Below are 22,607 nucleotides of genomic sequence, written 5' to 3' on the forward strand. Positions count from 1 at the left end.
CTGGGCGAGGAACTTATTGGGAAGACTAGAGACCCAAGAGCGGCCAGTTTTATGTTCCAGCGCCTCAGTGTCGCTGTTCAGAGGGGAAATGCGTGCTGTATCTTGGGTACGCACCCGACCCCCGAGGAGCTGGACGAGGTCTTCGAACACTGATTGGTATATTGTTATATAAGTGAGTGTTTTCTGTAAACTGTAGCATTGCAATAAAATCAAATAAAAAAAAAATAATAGGGGTGGTAGGAGAGGAAAAGATTAAAGTATTCAGTGAGAATCCACAAGGTCTTCTCTGAACACTATTTATTTACTTCTTCGAGGATGTGGGTCCCTATAATTAAACCAGTGGTGGTACCCCTAAATATAAATATATATATATATATATATATATATATATATATATATATATATATATATATATATATATATATATATATAAGATTAATAATTATATAATATAATAATTATATTATATATATAAGATTAATAATTCTAACACGAATTTTCTCAATATTTCTTATGGTTCTTTTCACTGTCGATGGTAATTGAAAAATCAGTTCTCCAAAATTCATTTGTATTTCTAGTCTGACGCGACACTTGAACGCGTTTCGTAATAACTTATTACATTTTCAAAGACTTTAGTTTACACACACACACAACTATAACCTGCAAACACTAAAACAGATTTCTTACTATGCTATAATTCAAACGGCTTTTCATTTTATATACCTGCATTTGGGTGAGGTGATATGCGTACAACAGTTTTGGATGAGGTGAAAACAAACTTTCAACACAAGATAGAACACGAAGTATTGGGTAATATTGGATAAAGTTAATGGGGAAGAATGGAAGTAAGTGCAAAGGGCCTATTGGCTCACATTTCTTGATGCTTCTATATTGGTGCGGAGTCTTGAAGTGGGTAGAATATAGTTGCGCATTAATTGGCTGTTGATTGCTGGTGTTGACTTCTTGATGTGTAGTGCCTCGCAGATATCAAGCCACCCGCTATCGCTGTATCTATCGATGAATTCTGTGTTTTTTGTTAAGACTTCTCTGGTAATGGTCTGGTTGTGGGAAGAGATTATATGTTCCTTAATGGAGCCCTGTTGCTTATGCATCGTTAATCGCCTGGAAAGAGATGTTGTTGTCTTGCCTATATACTGAGTTCTTTGAGGCTTACAGTCCCCAAGTGGGCATTTGAAGGCATAGATGACATTGGTCTCTTATAAAGCATTCTGCTTTGTGTCTGGAGAGTTTCTCATGAGTAGGTTGGCCGTTTTCTTGGTTTTATAGTAAATCGTCAATTGTATCGTCTGATTTTTGTCTGTAAAGATAACGTTTCTATTAACAATATATTTCAGGACCCTTTCCTCCGTTTTATGAGCTGTGGAAAAGAAGTTCCTGTAAAATAGTCTAATAGGGGGGTACAGGTGTTGTGTTAGTTGTCTCTTTAGAGGTTGCATGGCGTTTTACCTTCCTTCTTATGATGTCTTCAACGAAACCATTGGAGAAGCCGTTGTTGACTAGGACCTGCCTTACCCTACAGAGTTCTTCATCGACTTGCTTCCATCCTGAGCTGTGGCTGAGAGCACGGTCGACATAAGCGTTAAGAACACTCCTCTTGTACCTGTCTGGGCAGTCACTGTTGGCATTGAGGCACATTTCTATGTTTGTTTCCTTAGTGTAGACTGCAGTGTGGAAACCTCCGCTCCTTTCCATGACTGTTACATCTAGAAAGGGTAGCTTCCCATCCTTCTCCATCTCGTAAGTGAAACGCAACATAGAATTCTGCTCAAATGCCTCCTTCAGCTCCTGCAGATGTCTGACATCAGGTACCTGTGTAAAAATGTCGTCAACATACCTGCAGTATATGGCCGGTTTCAAGTTCATGTCGACTAAGACCTTTTTTTCGATGGTACCCATGTAGAAGTTCGCAAACATGACACCTAGGGGAGAACCCATGGCGACCCCATCTACTTGCTTATACATGTGCCTATCCGGGCTCAAGAAGGGTGCCTCTTTAGTGCAAGCTTGGAGTAGTTTCCTTAGAATGTTTTCTGGTATGTCAAAAAGAGTACAGGCCAGATCACGATAACCCCACCATTTGAGGTGATTCGATGATATACCAAGTTGACCACCGAGCGCTGTTGGATCTTGGCTAAATAGTCTCACGACTATCAAGATTTTTGTACAGTCGTGTGGTCTAGTGGTTAAAGTACCAGGTACGCCAAGGTGCATAGTGCTCCTGGCTGTCTGGGTTCGAATTCTTCAGGGGTGTTGAGTTTTCGGTTGCATATTGGCTTGGGGACCATTCAAGGATGAGCTCTACTTCTTTACGTTTGTGTTACTCACGTAGCCCCAACAGCGAAGTGATTCAATGAAATAACTGGATCCTAATATTTACCACCGAGTGCTGTTGGAAGGTTGGGTTAAAAGTCTCATGACTTCCATCTTTTTTTCTAGTCATTAAAGTCTAATTGGTATGGTACTGGATACACTGAGGTTCAGAGAGCCCTGGCTGTCGGGGTTCAAATCCTTCAGGGGTGATTCCCAGACGCCTGCTTAAGCTGCCTTAACGAGTGTGGTCACGTTAGCAGTGAAACCCTTGTTGGGCCCCGGTGTGTATTCACCTAGTTGTGCTTGCTGGGGTTGAGCTCTACTTCTTTCGTCCTGCCTTTTAACTGTAAAGGGTTGTGTGTGTGTGAATACTCCATCATTCTTGTTTTGTAGTTATCAATGGAGATTGTGGAAAAAACCTGCCGGAATTTATATGAAAGGAGACTACTAAGGACTTGTACTGTACTAAATTAAAAATTACTGTATGCAAATTAATTCATCTAAAGTCTCTAGCTAGGGTCGTAAATTCTAGCTCCTCTTTTCCTAATGACAGATTGTGGGCTGTAAGGGGCAGGTGGGGTGAATGAATTAGTTGATTGAAGTTCCAGTCCACCTGCAGATAAGTATCTCACATTAACTTGTATTTTTTATACAAGGATAAGATTTTAATAAATTCAGTTCTATGACTGAACACTGGTTCTGTTTCAAGCAGGGATTTAAACATGTACATAGTTCAGCCTAGCACCATAACTATTAACTGCCAATATATTCTTATACTAATAACACAACTATTTAAATTGTAGTAGTATGATATTAAATGACCTAGAATGTGGTCTAAGTACTGTTAACTAAGTACTAAAGATTATATTCAATTGGATGAACTTATATGATAAATTAAAAATAGCTGAGCAAGCAATTGTTAACTTAAGTTATATGTTCAAGGATATATATAGATATCACTACACACCTTGGAGTTGTGTAAAATCCTGGTTTGTGCCTCGGAGAGGCTACGGGATCCAGTAAGTTCAGTAGGACTTCATTTTCAACTCTTTTTACCCTGTCGTAGCTCAGTCGATTAAGGCAGTGTCTGGGATGCTCCCGGACTCAGGTTCGAATCCTCGCCACGGCCCTTGTGGATTTGTTCATTTGTTTATATATAGATATATTCAATTAATATAGAGCCTCAGTTGCTGCAATATAAATGAATACTTACTGAAATATGAGGCGTTGCCTCACCCTATAACCGACAGACAGACTTATTGGATATATTAAAGTTATACAAGCATACAATTGGCCAATTAATACACTAGTAACATTCAATATACTTCTCTGAATACCAGGTGCCTGTCTGACAAGTGTGCCAGACTGGATAACTTTCTTGTCGAGTTTAGACACGATATTTTATATCACAGCTTTGCTGTAGATTGTTCTGGTAGTGTTGCTATGTGATTATTTCCTTAATTGCATTTGCAGAAGGATGATAGGTGATGATGGTGGAGGTTGAGACAGTGTCACTTAGTGTGCTCCACTCTATACTTATTAGATATGTTTTAGGAATTTTTCCTTGTAGATATATTGTTCAGGTACTCCCCCAGTTCTAGAGAGTAATCACTGGTGATAAAGATAATTCGATAAGGTGTTTTTAGCTAATCAATATTCGCTAAGCACCGTGACACGTGTTCACAGCTTGTAAACACACGCGTTCTACGTTGGGCGCCCCTGTCGGTCGCTTCATTCTCGAGATGGCTCCTCCCTCTCCCTTGAGAGGGGTAGCTTTCAATGAATATTGATTGATTATTTTTACTGTCTTGACATATGATTGAGATAAGATGTGATTATAATATAATTAGATATACGATTTAAAGATTATAAATAGTACTTGCTAGCACCATTGATTCTTATTAAGGATTTGATTTAATCCCTACTGGAAATCGATTCAATTGTTCCAATAGTTTTTTAATTAAGAAATCCTTCCAGAAGCTTCTGGATCCTTGAGAAATCATGCACCAAGTCACGTAGGCAACCAAGGGCCCTACGGTCTACGTAATCATAGGCATTGTCATGTAGGATCTAGATGTATAATGAATCTATAGTGATTCTGATATGATTTTGATATGATTTTGTTATTATTTAGATATGATATAGAAATAATACATTTCTTAGATAATAATATAGATATAGTTGGTAAAAATTTCCCACAGAAATGGCTTCCATGACTTCTGCTTTAAGCGCATTACATTGGTAAGTAATCAACAAGATCTGCTCAACTAGTTGAGGTTTGAGGGTTTTGACCTTCAGCTCTTGGGTCCCTCTGCTCATCCATAAATCTATCCATTTAATCACTGCTCCGACGACTTTTATTATAATTGATGGGGTACCAGGTGGTGCCTTGTCTCATCCTTTAACATAACAGTTGCATGGCTGACGTCTAGGCCTTTTATTAATCATTAAAAGTTTAAATATCTTTTTTCAGATGCGTGTAAATGTTAAAATATTTGCTTATTTTATACAGCTTCATTTTGTGAGAAAATCTATTCAAGTCCGGAGACAGATCGTTAACCATCACTGAAGATGTATGTTTGGGTGAGAATGTTTGCAGCACAACACTGCTGGTTTGCTGTGGGTGCCCACATGGTTAGGGGTAATCCCTAAGCAGTGTTCACTCTAACTTCAGACGTGAAGGCAAGAGTCAGGTGTTGTAGCCGCTGGTGTTGTTGGTGAATACTGTTGTCTAAGATGCCCGCTCCTGTTGCTTGATCCTGTTGCTCGCTCCTGTTGATTGATCCTGTTGCTCGCTCCTGTTGATTGATCCTGTTGCTCGCTCCTGTTGATTGATCCTGTTGCTCGCTGCTGTTGCTGGATGGAAGGGTTAAACTCGCGTGTCCCTTTGTGCTCTTCACAATATTTTTCACAGTTCACTTTGTGTTCGACAGCACGTTCACTTCTCAATTTTAATTTTGTTTTGTTCATACAAAGTTTAGCTGTGATTTATGTCTGGTTCATTAAAGTGAATGTCAAGGGCGGCGTAACTTACTGCTGGATACTCAGCAATTGCTCTCTCAACATTGCAAGATAAACAAGTCCACAAGAGAGAGAGAGAGAGAGAGAGAGAGAGAGAGAGAGAGAGAGAGAGAGAGAGAGAGAGAGAGAGAAAGATAGATAGAGAGAGAGAGAGAGAGAAAAGGGTCACTTTTTCATGTCATATTTAATAACAGACAGCAACAAACACCAGACAGACAGACAGACTAGCAAGCAGATACTATTAAACTACAGCAAACTAGACATTGAGATGAAGGGAGTAATGAATTCAACTCCAGTCCGTATTCATACCGAAATTATGTTTCACTTTTTCTTAAGTGTCGTGAATTTTGCACTTACTGGACGTGGCTGTAATTCCTAACTGGTGAGAGAGAGAGAGAGAGAGAGAGAGAGAGAGAGAGAGAGAGAGAGAGAGAGAGAGAGAGAGAGGGCGAGAAAGAGAGAGAGGGAGAGGACGATACAGTGAGAGGACAGAGAGAGTGAGAGAGAGAGATCGTACCACAACGCTAAATTGATATGTCAAGGAAATTTAACAGGAAAGAAAAAATATTGACCTAAACCCTGCTACTAATACTGTTGCTGCTACTGTTACTGTTATTGCTACTGTTGCTGCAACTGTTACTGTTGCTGCTACTGTTACTGTTGCTGCAACTGTTACTGTTGCTGCTACTGTTACTGCTGTTGATACTTGTTATTGTTGTTCCTACTGTTACCTGCAGATACTACTTTTTCTGCTGCTGCTACTGTTATTGTTGCTGCTACTGTCACTGCTACTGTTACTGCTGCTGTTACTGTTATTGTTGCTACTACTGTTACTGCTGCTGCTACTGTTACTGCAGCTGCTACTGTTACTGCTACTGTTACTGGTGATGCTACTGTTACTGGTGATGCTACTGTTACTATTGATACTTGTTACTATTGCTGCTGCTGCTGTTACTGGAGAGCAGCTGGTACAAGTATGAGTGAGAGCAGCTGGTACAAGTATGAGTGAGAGCAGCTGGTACAAGTATGAGTGAGAGCAGCTGGTACAAGTATGAGTGAGAGCAGCTGGTACAAGTATGAGTGAGAGCAGCTGGTACAAGTATGAGTGAGAGCAGCTGGTACAAGTGTGAGTGAGAGCAGCTGGTACAAGTGTGAGTGAGAGCAGCTGGTACAAGTATGAGTGAGAGCAGCTGGTACAGGTGTGTGTGAGAGCAGCTGGTACAAGTATGAGTGAGAGCAGCTGGTACAAGTATGAGTGAGAGCAGCTGGTACAAGTATGAGTGAGAGCAGCTGGCACAAGTATGAGTGAGAGCAGCTGGTACAAGTGTGAGTGAGAGCAGCTGGTACAAGTAGGAGTGAGAGCAGCTGGTACAAGTATGAGTGAGAGCAGCTGATACAAGTATGAGTGAGAACAGCTGGTACAAGTATGAGTGAGAACAGCTGGTACAAGTATGAGTGAGAGCAGCTGGTACAAGTATGAGTGAGAGCAGCTGGTACAAGTATGAGTGAGAGCAGCTGGTACAAGTATGAGTGAGAGCAGCAGCCTCACATGAACCAATAGCCATCTTGCAATTTTTTTAATCACATATTTTTTTTGTTATTCTCATGTTTTGTAACTTATGACGTTTTCAACAAAACCGTTAGAGAAGCCGTTGTTGACTAGGACCTGCCTTACCCTACAGAGTTCTTCATTGACTTGCTTCCATCCTGAGCTGTGGCTGAGAGCCTGGTCGATGTAAGCGTTGACAACACTCCTCTTGTACCTGTCTGGGCAGTCACTGTTGGCATTGAGGCACATTCCTATGTTTGTTTCTTTAGTGTAGACTGCAGTGTGAAAACCTCTGCTCCTTCCCGTGAAGGTTACATCTAGAAAGGGCAGCTTCCCATCATTCTCCATCTCGTAAGTGAAACTCAACACAGAATTCCGCTCAAGTGCCTCCTTCAGCTGCTGCAGACGTCTGGCATCAGGTACCTGCATAAAAATGTTGTTAACATACCTGCAGTATATGGTGGGTTTCAAGTCCATGTCAACTAAGACCCTCTGCTCGATGGTACCCATGTAGAAGTTCGCAAACAGGACACCTAGGGGAGAACCCATGACGACCCCATCTACCCTCTTATACATGTGCCCATGTGGGCTCAAGAAGGGTGCCTCTTCAGTGCAGGCTTGGAGTAGTTTCCTTAGTATGTCTTCTGGTATGTCAAGAGGAGTACAAGCAGGATCACTCTGTTCGCTATCATCCCGATAGTTTCATCCATAGGTACGTTGGTAAACAGTGAATCTACATCCAACGAGGCTCTATCCCTGTGGCCCGTGTTCCCTGCAGTAAATCAACAAATTCCTTTAGAGACTTCAGGCTGAAAGCACAAGGTACATAAGGAGTCAGCAAGACGTTGAGTCGCTTAGCCAGTCTGTATATGGGTGTGGGTATCTGGCTGATGATTGGCTGAAGTGGGTTTCCAGGCTTGTGGGTCTTGACAGTTCCATACGCATACCCAGGTTTGTATTCCCCGATAACCTTTGGCAAGTGGAGTCCGGATTTCTTGGCATTCACAGTTTCGATCAATCTGTTTACCTTCGTTTTCAATTCGGCTGTAGTGTCCTTCGTTACCCTTTGGAATTTAGTTTGGTCAGAGAGTATGAGGTTCATTTTTGCCACATATTCGTCTTTTTTTAAGAATAACTTATTTGGCGACTTGTCACCTCTCCTGACGACTATCTCCTTGTTCTCGTGAAGGCTTTTAGCTGATGCTTTGAGCTTGGGAGACAGTATGGTGCTTCTGCAGTTACCTCGAATCTCTCCTCCTTCTTCAATAAGTTTGGAGACTTAGTTTGGAGTATTTTGGAGAACTGATATTTCAATTACTATCGACGGTGAAGAAAAACACAAGAAATATTGAGAGAATCCATGTTAGAATTATTAATCTTACCTTTCGGTCATATTCAACATCATATATATATATATATATATATATATATATATATATATATATATATATATATATATATATATATATATATATATATATATATATATAATATGCATACATACGTACGTGTATAGCAGAGTCAATCATCCGATTTTGTGTTCAAAATTACTACCAGCGTGTAATTGCACATATCCATTAGTTAATCAGTGTGTAAAAGTAAGATGAGCTTGTGTGTGTGTGTGTGTTTAATACTGGGAGAATATGCCTGGCCAGTGAGGAAGGTAATACTTTGTTTAAACTTTGCTGGCGATTAAAATTTCTGTAAATGTAGGTTGTTTGAGCGTCGAGTCACGGCTCAAAAATATATAAAGAATTTTTGAGTTGTGAATTGTGGGAGTGAGAGAGTGTAGCGTGTTGGAAATTTCCAACACCGAATACAACACTGTTGTATTCTCATTACTTATTACTAACTCTACTAATTATTGTAGTAAGTAAAATTAACACCACGTAGAATTCTCATGTACTAATAATTTCATCTGTGCAGTAGGCTAGAATTCTCACGTCGTCCGACGCCAGTATTGCTTCAGATTTCCTTACAATAAACACATTATATCCAATGTATCTGAGAATTAAATTCGATTCTCTATAACCAAGGCATTCTGTATGATAATTAATTACAGATAAATTGACCTCCAACTAAAAGCCGAATAGAGCGTTGGAGTCATAGCGATTATCTAGTAATAAAAGTTAACGTCACGAGTGAATGCCATGGGGAGACATTAATTCCTCTCCCTTATACGTTTACTATCACTAAATTGGCAAATAATAATATTGTCCTCTTCTAAATAACAAACCCGTCCAGTCTTCAACATTTCAAGCATAAATGCGAGAAATACTAATATTCATGACAATAATTTGTCTAATGAACGCGAGACGCGGCGTGGGGTGGAGAGGCACGCCAGTACACGTGGAGGGAAGCTTTGAGGCCGACCTACCCGTATCGTACTCACGAGGAGACGCCATTGCCCAGCCATCAGGGTAGACGTTAGCCATCCTCAGATGAAAGTCGCCACTGTGAGGCGTGAACAACCTTGCAGATAATATCTTCAACTGGTGCTGGTGTAACATAAGGAACCTTTTTAATCTGGTTCCTGACTACACGTGACCGACCAGTGAAGCGCGCCATTATCCAGGATAAGCTGAAGCCGGAGCCTGGGGCGCGAATTTCGGCAATCTTAAAACTTATACAGTTCCCATATTAGCTAAGTATCTTCTCTTTATTTGATGCATCCGGTAAAGTGTAGTGTAGTAGCTGGGTGATTGACCGTGACGACGCATGTTAACACCAAACCACAGGTTATTAATTAATTATCACCTGTAACTCGTAATTTCTTGAATATAGAGATTCAGTAGTTTAATTAGTTGCTACTGTAAATATTTGTCTTGCAGCACGTGAGAAGAATTCTCTCTGCCGCCTTCTCCCATGTTAATCCATCCCATTCGTCAGCCAGCCGAGCCCAGGGAATTAGAGGAAACGTCGTGGCTTACATAAAGGAATCGTCTTTAAGCTAAGATTCCTTTGTATTTATTCATGAAATTTCTGAAATTACTTACATGCAGAATTCCTTTGGATTAACATGTGTTTATTGTGACTATCGTTACTATACTTATAATCTATGTTCCCATTCATGGTAATGATATTAGTTTCACTATAATTCATAGGATTAGATTATTATAATTTGGATTAGTGAACGAACCACACTAGTTCCTGGACGTACTGACTTCCAGTAATAACCCCCCAATGTAGGTGTTTGAGGGTTTGATTCATTTAATTATACAGCCCATTAATTATTTCTATGATCATATTCTCTAGTATTTTATCCATAGTTACTGGTTCATCTAGGAATTATCTAATGATCAGAAATTTTCAGTTTCCCTCTTTACTATAAAAGCGGGTGGTCCTTCGTAATTTAATTTACTACATTAATATTTAAATAATCAGATTCAAGCCCCAAATGTCCCGCGAGCCAGGAGCAAATTGCTTCTGACTGAGGCTGGCGAGGCACTTTAGGTGACAGTGAAGACGACCTCGGGGATATAGAACTCCGCCTTTGGTCTCAGTGTTCCCCTCTTGCAGCTTGAAAGTTGTTGCAGTAATGAGCTCGGCTTCGATATTTCCCCCGTGACTAATGTGAATTGCTAGTAACATTTCAACTCTTCCAAGATATGACATGACGGTATTTACTGTGGAATGTCAGTGACATGAGAGTGAGGAGTGTGGCGCCTCGTCAGTAGGAGGTGTGAGGGGACCTGCACCCTGGCAGTGTTGACCTGCACCCTGCAGCTGGGACCTGCACCCTGCAGCTGGGACCTGCACCCTGCAGCTGGGACCTGCACCCTGCAGCTGGGACCTGCACCCTGCAGCTGGGACCTGCACCCTGCAGCTGGGACCTGCACCCTGCAGCTGGGACCTGCACATGACCAGGTGGACTCAACTGTGGTCTTGTGGTGGGGTGTTCCCACGGGGGTCCCCCTGAACCCCTGTGGCTGGCCCGGGCTGTGTTGGGCAGTGTTGCTGAGGCTGTGTGTTGATGACCCGCGTGATGTGTTGTGTGTCAGGTGGGTGGCCCGGGCTGTGTTGGGCAGTGTTGCTGAGGCTGTGTGTTGATGACCCGCGTGATGTGTTGTGTGTCAGGTGGGTGGCCGGCTGTGTCCGGGTCTCTCTCCTCTCTTGTTTATACTCCTGTGTCAGGTGGGTGGCCGGCTGTGTCCGGGTCTCTCTCCTCTCTTGTTTATACTCCTGTGTCAGGTGGGTGGCCGGCTGTGTCCGGGTCTCTCTCCTCTCTTGTTTATACTCCTGTGTCAGGTGGGTGGCCGGCTGTGTCCGGGTCTCTCTCCTCTCTTGTTTATACTCCCTCTCTCCTTCCCTTCTCTCATCCTTCACTATCCCACTTCTCTTCCCATCCCCCCCCCTCTCTCCACTCACTCTCCCCTCTTCTACCCCCTCTCTCTCTCTCTCTTCCCTCTCCGAATATATCACCTCCTCCTCTCCTCTCTGAGAAGACATCTTTGTCAGTTGTCTGTCTCTGTTTTCCTGTTTATCTTCATGTCTTCCCCTCTCTTTTTACCCCTAGTCGAATGGTTATCTTTGCTTGCCTCTGTTTTTTCTATCTGCCTATATCTGTCTCTATATATGTCTTTGTCTCTCTCTTTCTCATATTAAAAATAATATAATCATATACCCTTGACATGTGGGAGGTCTGCCAGTGGGAGGAGCCTAATAGTGTGAAAATATTAAAAATAAGTCATTGTTACCTGTTTGCTATGAGAAAAGGGGGGGGGGGGTGAGAGGGGACTTCATAAAGTGAGAAAATTCACAGAGGTGATGCGAACCTGCGACCAAGGCATTGTCAGCTGTATACTCTACTACTGTACCATCACTGACTTGGTAAAAGTTATACAACCGGATTTCTACTGAAATCACGAGAGATATAAGGAGGCCTCTCCTGACGCCAGTCCAAATATATGACTCCCAAGCACTTTGGTGCAGGCAATGCTTTTGAGTCCTCCACAAAGTAATTGTGGTAGGATCGTGTTTTATAGTACTATGGCCTAAATATGAATAGCAGAAAATTTGTCTTAATTTTTTCAAGATCAGTGAATAATGTCGTACGCGCCACAATTCCCGTGGCGCAGTGGTAGAGCACTTGCCCGGGACCTTCACGAACGCTTTGGCCTGGGAGGATTGACTGGGCGCATCATCTTCCTTCTGTCCCGTCTGACAGAAGGAAGATCATCTTGGTACTGTCTGAACATTCCGTCACCGTCCTGGTCATGTCCTCGCTGGCGGCTACCAAACTCTAGCCTCATACTGGTGCAAATAACCTGATCTCAACCTCACATTAATGATCTTTTCTTGACGACACGAAGTAGAAACCTCGCCAGGCTTTAAGGTCAATATTATATTCATTACACACATTGATAACCAGAATGTTTAGGACCATAATTAGGCCTGAACTATCCGGAGCCACTCAGAAGAGAAATGCAATCATCTGATTATAGGTTTATCAGTGTTGGCCGAGCAGGAGTCCCCATCAGTTATGTTGACCGTGGACATCAGCCATTTTTAACCGGCTACTCGAAAATAATTTAGCGATCAATATGTTTTTTTGAAGTGAAGTTTACAAAATATTTCCTGTGCCTCGACAGCAGGACCTCGAGAAGCAGCATCAACATGTTATCATGCTGATAACTGTTAGGTTATTATGCTGGTAATTTTTAGAGGGAATATCATGACGACTGAAGCTGAAAGAGGATGAAAGATATCTGCTGGTTAATAGACATCAAGTGGTTAATTGTCAAGTGTTTGGGTAAGGAAAATTTTTAGTGCTAGCTTAGATTTTCAACTGGACTGGTCAGCAAAGTTAGTTCAGAGAGAAGCCAGAAAACAGAAGGTTGGAACAGTCCAGAAGCAAGACGCAAGGTGAACACAGGAAGCAACGGTCCAGAAGCAAGACGCAAGGTGAACACAGGAAGCAACGGTCCAGAAGCAAGACGCAAGGTGAACACAGGAAGCAACGGTCCAGAAGCAAAGACGCAAGGTGAACACAGGAAGCAACGGTCCAGAAGCAAGACGCAAGGTGAACACAGGAAGCAACGGTCCAGAAGCAAGACGCAAGGTGAACACAGGAAGCAACGGTCCAGAAGCAAGACGCAAGGTGAACACAGGAAGCAACGGTCCAGAAGCAAGACGCAAGGTGAACACAGGAAGCAACGGTCCAGAAGCAAGACGCAAGGTGAACACAGGAAGCAACGGTAAGAAGCAAGACCAAACAATGACATTAGATTTGAGTCGCTCCACACACTGTTGGCGCCAACAGCAGCTGACATCCCTCAGTCAGGAAGAGTCAGGAACAGCCAGGAACAGTCAGGATCGATCAGGAACGGTCAGGAACAGTCAGGAACGGTCGGGAACAGCCAGGAACAGTCAGGAACAGCCAGTAACAGTCAGGAATGGTCAGGGACAGCAAGGAACAGCCAGGAAAAGCCAGGAACAGTCAGGAACAGCCAGGAACAACCAGGAACAGTCAGGGACAGCCAGGAACAGCCAGGAACATTCAGGGACAATCAGGAACAGCCAGGAACAGTCAGGAACAGTGGGGAACAGCCAGGAACAACCAGGAACAGTCAGGGACAATCAGGAACTGCCAGGAACAGTCAGGAACAGCAAGGAACAGTCAGGAACAGTGGGGAACAGCCAGGAACAACCAGGAACAGTCAGGAACAGCCAGGAACAGTCAGGAACAGTCAGGGGACAGCCAGGAATAGTCGGAAACAGTTGGGAACAGCCAGGAACAGCCAGGAACAACCAGGAACAGTCAGGAATAGCCAGGAACAGTCAGGGACAATCAGGAACTGCCAGGAACAGTCAGGAACAGCAAGGAACAGTCAGGAACAGCCAGGAACAGCCAGGAACAGTCAGGAGCAGCCAGAAACAGTCAGGAACAGCCAGGAACAGTCAGGAACAGCCAGGAACAGTCAGGGACAATCAGGAACAGCCAGGAACAGATAAGAACAGTCAGGAACAGTCAGGAACAGCCAGGAATAGGCAGGGATAATCAGGAACAGCCAGCAACAGTTAAGAACAGTCAGGAACAGCCACCAAGGAACAGTCAGGAACAGCCAGGAACAGTCAGGAACAGCCAGGAACAGTCAGGAACAATAAGGAATAGCCAGGAACAGCCAGAAACAGTCAGGAACAGTCACGAACAGCCAGGAACAGTCAGGAACAGCCAACAACAGTTAAGAACAGTCAGGACCAGCCAGCTAGGAACAGTCAGGAACTGCCAGGAACAGTCAGGGACAGTCAGGAACAGCCAGGAACAGTCAGGAACAGCCAGGAACAGTCAGGAACAGTCAGGAACAGTCAGGGACAATCAGGAATAGCCAGGAACAGCCAGAAACAGTCAGGAACAGTCAGGAACAGCCAGGAACAGCCAGGAACAGTCAGGAACAGCCAGGAACAGCCAGGGAAAGCCAGGAACAGCCAGGAACAGCCAGGAACAGTCAGGAACAGCCAGGAACAGTCAGGGACAGCCAGGAACAGCCAGGAACAGCCAGGAACGGTCAGGAACAGCCAGGAACAGTCAGGGACAATCAGGAACCGCCAGGAACAGTCAGGAACAGCCAGGAACAGTTAGGAACAGTCAGGAACAGTCAGGAACAGCCAGGAACAGTCAGGGACAATCACGAACAGCCAGCAACAGTCAGGAACAGCCAGGAACAGTCAGGAACAGTCAGGAACAGACAGGAACAGCCAGGAACAGTCAGGGACAATCAGGAATAGCCAGGACCAGCCAGAAACAGTCAGGAACAGCCAGGAACAGTCAGGAACAGCCAAGGAACAGTCAGGAACAGCCAGGAACAGCCAGGAACAGTCAGGATCAGTCAGGAACAGACAGGAACAGTCAGGGACAATCAGGAATAGCCAGGAACAGCCAGGAACAGTCAGGAACAGCCAGGAACAGTCAGGAACAGTCAGGGACAATCAGGAATAGCCAGAAACAGCAAGAAACAGTCAGGAACAGTCACGAACAGCCAGGAACAGTCAGGAACAGCCAACAACAGTTAAGAACAGTCAAGAACAGCCAGCTAGGAACAGTCAGGAACTGCCAGGAACAGTCAGGGACAGTCAGGAACAGTCAGGAACAGTCAGGAACAGTCAGGAACAGTCAGGAACAGTCAGGGACAATCAAGAAAAGCCAGGAACAGCCAGGAACAGCCAGGAACAGTCAGGAACAGCCAGGAACAGCAAGGAACAGCCAGGGACAGCCAGGAACAGCCAGGAACAGCCAGGAACAGTCAGGAACAGTCAGGAACAGCCAGGAACAGTCAGGAACAGTCAGGAAAAATCAGGAACAGCCAGGAACAGTCAGGGACAATCAGGAACAGCCAGGAACAGTCAGGAACAGCCAGAAACAGCCAGGAACAGTCAGGGACAATCAGGAACAAACAGGAACAGTCAGGGACAATCAGGAACTGCCAGGAACCGTCAGGGACAGCCAGGAACAGCCAGGAACGGTCAGGAACAGCCAGGATCAGCCAGGAACAGTCAGGGAAAATCAGGAACAGCCAGGAACAGCCAGGAACAGTTAGGAACAGTCAGGAACAGTCAGGAACAGCCAGGAACAGTCAGGGACAATCACGAACAGCCAGCAACAGTCAGGAACAGCCAGGAACAGTCAGGAACAGTCAGGAACAGCCAGGAACAGCCAGGAACAGTCGGGAACAGCCAGGAACAGTCGGGGACAGCCAGGAACAGTCAGGAACAGTCAGGAGCAGTCAGGGACAATCAGGAATAGCCAGGAACAACCAGAAACAGTCAGGAACAGCCGGGAACAGTCAGGAACAGCCAAGGAACAGTCAGAAACAGCAAGGAACTGCCAGGAACAGTCAGGAACAGTCAGGAACAGACAGGAACAGCCAGGAACAGTCAGGGACAATCAGGAATAGCCAGGAACAGCCAGAAACAGTCAGGAACAGCCAGGAACAGTCAGGAACAGCCAAGGAACAGTCAGGAACAGCCAGGAACAGCCAGGAACAGTCAGGATCAGTCAGGAACAGCCAGGAACAGTCAGGGACAATCAGGAATAGCCAGGAACAGCCAGGAACAGTCAGGAACAGCCAGGAACAGTCAGGAACAGTCAGGGACAATCAGGAATAGCCAGAAACAGCAAGAAACAGTCAGGAACAGTCACGAACAGCCAGGAACAGTCAGGAACAGCCAACAACAGTTAAGAACAGTCAAGAACAGCCAGCTAGGAACAGTCAGGAACTGCCAGGAACAGTCAGGGACAGTCAGGAACAGCCAGGAACAGTCAGGAACAGTCAGGAACAGTCAGGGACAATCAAGAAAAGCCAGGAACAGCCAGGAACAGCCAGGAACAGTCAGGAACAGCCAGGAACAGCCAGGAACAGCCAGGGACAGTCAGGAACAGCCAGGAACAGCCAGGAACAGTCAGGAACAGTCAGGAACAGCCAGGAACAGTCAGGAACAGTCAGCAAAAATCAGGAACAGCCAGGAACAGTCAGGGACAATCAGGAACAGCCAGGAACAGTCAGGAACAGCCAGAAACAGCCAGGAACAGTCAGGGACAATCAGGAACAAACAGGAACAGTCAGGGACAATCAGGAACTGCCAGGAACAGTCAGGGACAGCCAGGAACAGCCAGGAACGGTCAGGAATAGCCAGGATCAGCCAGGAACAGTCAGGGAAAATCAGGAACAGCCAGGAACAGCCAGGAACAGTTACGAACAGTCAGGAACAGTCAGGAACAGCCAGGAACAGTCAGGGACAATCACGAACAGCCAGCAACAGTCAGGAACAGCCAGGAACAGTCAGGAACAGTCAGGAACAGCCAGGAACAGCCAGGAACAGTCGGGAACAGCCAGGAACAGTCGGGGACAGCCAGGAACAGTCAGGAACAGTCAGGAGCAGTCAGGGACAATCAGGAATAGCCAGGAACAACCAGAAACAGTCAGGAACAGCCGGGAACAGTCAGGAACAGCCAAGGAACAGTCAGAAACAGCAAGGAACAGCCAGGAACAGTCAGGAACTGCCAGGAACAGCCAGGAACAGCCAGGGACAGCCAGGAACAGCCAGGAACAGCCTGGAACAGTCAGGAACAGACAGGAACAGTCAGGAACAGTCAGGAAAAATCAGGAACAGCCAGGAACAGTCAGGGACAATCACGAACAGCCAGGAACAGTCAGGAACAGCCAGGAACCGCCAGGAACAGTCAGGGACAATCAGGAACAACCAGGAACAGTCAGCGACAATCAGGAACTGCCAGGAACAGTCAGGGACAGCCAGGAACAGCCAGGAACGGTCAGGAACAGCCAGGATCAGCCAGGAACAGTCAGGGAAAATCAGGAACAGCCAGGAACAGCCAGGAACAGTTAGGAACAGTCAGGAACAGTCAGGAACAGCCAGGAACAGTCAGGGACAATCACGAACAGCCAGCAACAGTCAGGAACAGCCAGGAACAGTCAGGAACAGTCAGGAACAGCCAGGAACAGCCAGGAACAGTCGGGAACAGCCAGGAACAGTCGGGGACAGCCAGGAACAGTCAGGAACAGTCAGGAGCAGTCAGGGACAATCAGGAATAGCCAGGAACAGCCAGAAACAGTCAGGAACAGCCGGGAACAGTCAGGAACAGCCAAGGAACAGTCAGAAACAGCAAGGAACAGCCAGGAACAGTCAGGAACAGCCAGGAACAGTCAGGGACAATCAGGAATAGCCAGGAACAGCCAGAAACAGTCAGGAACAGCCAGGAACAGTCAGGAACAGCCAAGGAACAGTCAGGAACAGCCAGGAACAGCCAGGAACAGTCAGGAACAGTCAGGAACAGTCAGGAACAGCCAGGAACAGTCAGGGACAATCAGGAATAGCCAGGAACAGCCAGGAACAGTCAGGAACAGCCAGGAACAGTCAGGAACAGCCAAGGATCAGTCAGGAACAGCCAGGAACAGCCAGGAACAGCCAGGGACAATCAGGAACAGCCAGGAACAGCCAGGAACAGTCAGGAATAGCCAGGAATAGTCAGGAACATCCAGGAACAGTCAGGAACAGCCAGGAACAGCCAGGAACAGTCAGGAACAGCTAGGAACAGCCAGGAACAGTCAGGAACAGCCAGGAACAGCCAGGGACAATCAGGAACAGCCAGGAACAGTCAGGGACAATCACGAAGAGCCAGCAACAGTCAGGAACAGCCAGGAACAGTCAGGAACAGCCAGGAACAGCCAGGGACAATCAGGAACAGCCAGGAACAGTCAGGGACAATCACGAAGAGCCAGCAACAGTCAGGAACAGCCAGGAACAGTCAGGAACAGCCAGGAACAGCCAGGAACAGCCAGGGACAGCCAGGAACAGCCAGGAACAGTCAGGAACAGCCAGGAACAGTCAGGGACAATCAGGAACTGCCAGGAACAGTCAGGAACAGCAAGGAACAGTCAGGAACAGCTGGGAACAGCCAGGAACAGTCAGGAGCAGCCAGTAACAGCCAGGAACAGTCAGGGACAATCAGGAACAGTTAGGAACAGTCAGGAACAGTCAGGAACAGCCAGGAATAGGCAGGGATAATCAGGAACAGTTAAGAACAGTCAGGAACAGCTACCTAGGAACAGTCAGGAACAGCCAGGAACAGCCAAAAAGAGTCAGGAACAGCCAGGAACAGTCAGGAACAGACAGGAACAGTCAGGGACAATCAGGAATAGCCAGGAACAGCCAGAAACAGTCAGGAACAGTCACGAACAGCCAGGAACAGTCAGGAACAGCCAACAACAGTTAAGAACAGTCAGGACCAGCCAGCTAGGAACAGTCAGGAACTGCCAGGAACAGTCAGGGACAGTCAGGAACAGCCAGGAACAGTTGGGAACAGCCAGGAACAGTCAGGAACAGTCAGAGACAATCAGGAATAGCCAGGAACAGCCAGAAACAGTCAGGAACAGTCAGGAACAGCCAGGAACAGCCAGGAACAGCCAGGAACAGTCAGGAACAGCCAGGAACAGCCAGGGACAGCCAGGAACAGCCAGGAACAGTCAGGAACAGTCAGGAACTGCCAGAAACAGTCAGGAAAAATCAGGAACAGCCAGGAACTGTCAAGGACAATCAGGAACAGCCAGGAACAATCAGGAACAGCCAGGAACAACCAGGAACAGCCAGGAACAGTCAGGGACAATCAAGAACAGCCAGGAACAGTCAGGGACAATCAGGAACTGCCAGGAACAGTCAGGGACAGCCAGGAACAGCCAGGAACAGCCAGGAACGGTCAGGAACAGCCAGGAACAGCCAGGAACAGTCAGGGACAATCAGGAACAGCCAGGAACAATCAGGAACAGCCAGGAACAGTTAGGAACAGTCAGGAACAGTCAGGAACAGTCAGGGACAATCACGAACAGCCAGCAACAGTCAGGAACAGCCAGGAACAGTCAGGAACAGTCAGGAACAGCCAGGAACAGCCAGGAATAGTCAGGAGCAGTCAGGGACAATCAGGAATAGCCAGGAACAGCCAGAAACAGTCAGGAACAGCCAGGAACAGTCAGGAACAGCCAAGGAACAGTCAGAAACAGCAAGGAACAGCCAGGAACAGTCAGGAACAGTCAGGAACAGACAGGAACAGCCAGGAACAGTCAGGGACAATCAGGAATAGCCAGAAACAGTCAGGAACAGCCAGGAACAGTCAGGAACAGCCAAGGAACAGTCAGGAACAGCCAGGAACAGCCAGGAACAGTCAAGAACAGCCAGCTAGGAACAGTCAGGAACTGCCAGGAACAGTCAGGGACAGTCAGGAACAGCCAGGAACAGTCAGGATCAGTCAGGAACAGTCAGGAACAGTCAGTAACAGTCAGGGACAATCAAGAATAGCCAGCAACAGTCAGGAACAGCCAGGAACAGTCAGGAACAGTCAGGAACAGCCAGGAACAGCCAGGAATAGTCAGGAGCAGTCAGGGACAATCAGGAATAGCCAGGAACAGCCAGAAACAGTCAGGAACAGCCAGGAACAGTCAGGAACAGCCAAGGAACAGTCAGAAACAGCAAGGAACAGCCAGGAACAGTCAGGAACAGTCAGGAACAGACAGGAACAGCCAGGAACAGTCAGGGACAATCAGGAATAGCCAGAAACAGTCAGGAACAGCCAGGAACAGTCAGGAACAGCCAAGGAACAGTCAGGAACAGCCAGGAACAGCCAGGAACAGTCAAGAACAGCCAGCTAGGAACAGTCAGGAACTGCCAGGAACAGTCAGGGACAGTCAGGAACAGCCAGGAACAGTCAGGATCAGTCAGGAACAGTCAGGAACAGTCAGTAACAGTCAGGGACAATCAAGAATAGCCAGGAACAGCCAGGAACAGCCAGGAACAGCCAGGGACAGCCAGGAACAGCCAGGAACAGTCAGGAACAGCCAGGAACAGTCAGGAACAGTCAGGAAAAATCAGGAACAGCCAGGAACAGTCAGGGACAATCAGGAACAGCCAGGAACAGTCAGGAACAGCCAGGAACAGCCAGGAACAGTCAGGGACAATCAGGAACAACCAGGAACAGTCAGGGACAATCAGGAACTGCCAGGAACAGTCAGGGACAGCCAGGAACGGTCAGGAACAGCCAGGTTCAGCCAGGAACAGTCAGGGAAAATCAGGAACAGCCAGGAACAGCCAGGAACAGTTAGGAACAGTCAGGAACAGTCAGGAACAGCCAGGAACAGTCAGGGACAATCACGAACAGCCAGCAACAGTCAGGAACAGCCAGGAACAGTCAGGAACAGTCAGGAACTGCCAGGAACAGCAAGGAACAGTCGGGAACAGCCAGGAACAGTCGGGGACAGCCAGGAACAGTCAGGAACAGCCAGGAACAGCCAGGAACAGTCAGGAGCAGTCAGGGACAATCAGGAATAGCCAGGAACAGCCAGAAACAGTCAGGAACAGCCAGGAACAGTCAGGAACAGTAAAGGAACAGTCAGAAACAGCAAGGAACAGCCAGGAACAGTCAGGAACAGTCAGGAACAGACAGGAACAGCCAGGAACAGTCAGGGACAATCAGGAATAGCCAGAAACAGTCAGGAACAGCCAGGAACAATCAGGAACAGCCAAGGAACAGTCAGGAACAGCTAGGAACAGCCAGGAACAGTCAGGATCAGTCAGGAACAGCCAGGAACAGTCAGGGACAATCAGGAATAGCCAGGAACAGCCAGGAACAGTCAGGAACAGCCAGGAACAGTCAGGAACAGTCAGGGACAATCAGGAATAGCCAGAAACAGCAAGAAACAGTCAGGAACAGTCACGAACAGCCAGGAACAGTCAGGAACAGCCAACAACAGTTAAGAACAGTCAAGAACAGCCAGCTAGGAACAGTCAGGAACTGCCAGGAACAGTCAGGGACAGTCAGGAACAGCCAGGAACAGTCAGGAACAGTCAGGAACAGTCAGGAACAGTCAGGAACAGTCAGGGACAATCAAGAATAGCCAGGAACAGCCAGGAACAGTCAGGAACAGCCAGGAACAGCCAGGAACAGCCAGGGACAGCCAGGAACAGCCAGGATCAGCCAGGAACAGTCAGGGAAAATCAGGAACAGCCAGAAAGAGCCAGGAACAGTTAGGAACAGTCAGGAACAGCCAGGAACAGTCAGGAACAGTCAGGAAAAATCAGGAACAGCCAGGAACAGTCAGGGACAATCAGGAACAGCCAGGAACAGTCAGGAACAGCCAGGAACAGCCAGGAACAGTCAGGGACAATCAGGACCAACCAGGAACAGTCAGGGACAATCAGGAACTGCCAGGAACAGTCAGGGACAGCCAGGAACAGCCAGGAACGGTCAGGAACAGCCAGGATCAGCCAGGAACAGTCAGGGAAAATCAGGAACAGCCAGGAAGAGCCAGGAACAGTTAGGAACAGTCAGGAACAGTCAGGAACAGCCAGGAACAGTCAGGGACAATCACGAACAGCCAGCAACAGTCAGGAACAGCCAGGAACAGTCAGGAACAGTCAGGAACAGTCAGGAACTGCCAGGAACAGCCAGGAACAGTCGGGAACAGCCAGGAACAGTCGGGGACAGCCAGGAACAGTCAGGAACAGTCAGGAGCAGTCAGGGACAATCAGGAATAGCCAGGAACAGCCAGAAACAGTCAGGAACAGCCGGGAACAGCCAAGGAACAGTCAGAAACAGCAAGGAACAGCCAGGAACAGTCAGGAACAGCCAGGAACAGTCAGGGACAATCAGGAATAGCCAGGAACAGCCAGAAACAGTCAGAAACAGCCAGGAACAGTCAGTAACAGCCAAGGAACAGTCAGGAACAGCCAGGAACAGCCAGGAACAGTCAGGACCAGTCAGGAACAGTCAGGAACAGCCAGGAACAGTCAGGGACAATCAGGAATAGCCAGGAACAGCCAGGAACAGTCAGGAACAGCCAGTAACAGTCAGGAACAGCCAAGGATCAGTCAGGAACAGCCAGGAACAGCCAGGAACAGCCAGGGACAATCAGGAACAGCCAGGAACAGCCAGGAACAGTCAGGAATAGCCAGGAACAGTCAGGAACATCCAGGAACAGTCAGGAACAGCTAGGAACAGCCAGGAACAGCCAGGAACAGTCAGGAACAGCCAGGGACAATCAGGAACAGCCAGGAACAGTCAGGAATAGCCAGGAACAGTCAGGAACAGCCAGGAACAGTCAGGAACAGCCAGGAACAGTCAGGGACAATCAGGAACAGCCAGGAACAGTCAGGAATAGCCAGGAACAGTCAGGAACAGCCAGGAACAGCCAGGGACAGCCAG

This window comes from Procambarus clarkii, chromosome 3 (genome assembly GCF_040958095.1).
Source record: "Procambarus clarkii isolate CNS0578487 chromosome 3, FALCON_Pclarkii_2.0, whole genome shotgun sequence".
NCBI lineage: Eukaryota > Metazoa > Arthropoda > Malacostraca > Decapoda > Cambaridae > Procambarus > Procambarus clarkii.